Genomic DNA, 1,728 nt, shown 5'->3' on the forward strand with positions numbered 1-1,728 from the left:
GAATATTTAATTATTCTTTATTAAACTTCCACTTCTAATAATCACCATCACTAGTAATAAAATAAATATGAAATTACAACTATATTTCTTAATAACTTAACTGATAAATAATATGAATAATGTTTAATAAGAGTTGTAGTATTGAATATCATGTTATTGTTTAATTGTTGATTTGTTGTTGAAGACAAAATTGATGGTTAGGAATTAAGATACTGTTGATATTGTTGTTATTGTGTTTGATGACATCAATATTTTGCTTGTTGTTGTTTCATCATTCATTGTTGTTAGAATTTTGTTGAGTAGTTGTGGTAGTATTATTGTAAACAATAGGAGTAGTGGTTGTTGTTGAATTATTGAAGATGATGTTGTTCAACTACTGCTGTGATATTATTTTCATCCCGATATATTGTTGTTGTTGTGTTGAATGGTATTATTATTGTTAAATAAGGTTAAGGAAAAGTAAAGAGGTATTGGATGTTAATAATATTGTTGATGTGATATTGGAAGTAGTTTAAGTTAAAGGTAAGTTGTTCATAATTGACGTGTGGTTGTTTTTTTTTATTATGTTGGCGCCAAATAATCCTTAAGTTTCTTTTGTAAGCGAAAACCGTAGATACTGTATAATAATGATAGATGTTTATTATGGTGGCAACCATTATGAATATTTATAATGGTGGTTCATGATGTCTTAAAGTAACAACTATGATAAATATTTATAATGGTGGCTATGAATAGTCTAATACTATCACTTCAACAAAACACATGAAAATGCTTTATTCGATGAGTAGAGATTGAACATTAAGTTTATTTACTTTGATATTCATAATTTCAACAGATACGTACCACTAAGAAGCTAGGACGAAAATATGGAAGAATAAAAACCACCTTATTGTGTTGTTGAATCATCTTAATGGTGAAACAGGGTGGAACCTGGTTTTAAGGATGTAATATTTTTGTTCTTCATAGCAAATAATGTAAATGGTTTAGTTTTCATATATTTTAGTCACCTTTCAGTAAGGTAAAGGGTGAAATGGGAAGTTCACATGGTCAACAATGAAAAGGAAATCCTGTAAAATGACCACTCAATGCAACTTTACCATAAGGTTCTACATCTTAAATAATGTATGCGGTTCAATTTTCAGACATTTTGGTGAATATTCCATCTTTCAGTAAGGTAAAGAGTGATTTATCAAGGTTGACTTGGGAAGATTAGGAGGAAATCTTCAAATAGAAAACCACATCCTCTATCTACAAAAAATATATCAATCGAATGGAAATCAATAATACATCTCGAAAATATAATTTATTTTATGGTTTGAATTCTCTCCTTTAAACCTCTTTTAGTCAATTAAGACAATTAAGGATGATACTATAAGGAAAGTTACCAATCTCAAAATAAATGATAATATCATGTTATACATCTCAAATAGGGCGGTCTTTCTTCAAATTATATATTTTCATTTCAAGAAATACATCCGGTAGATAGTACATGGTGATATTTCAAGTGAATGGAAATCTGAAAGGTACAGAAACAACTCCATTTTCACTGAAATTGATATCATGATATATAGACACTCTAATTTGCATATGGTATCAATCTCATAAATAAATATTGGTTCAGTAGATGTCGAGATGTCAACTCTATCACTTTACTATAGACTTTTGACATGATATCATAGATTATTAACTCCAACTCACTCATTTTACATACAATCAGTCTAGAAATGA

The sequence above is a fragment of the Naegleria gruberi genome (genome assembly GCF_000004985.1).
Source record: "Naegleria gruberi genomic scaffold NAEGRscaffold_187, whole genome shotgun sequence".
NCBI classification, from domain to species: domain Eukaryota; phylum Heterolobosea; class Eutetramitea; order Acrasida; family Naegleriidae; genus Naegleria; species Naegleria gruberi.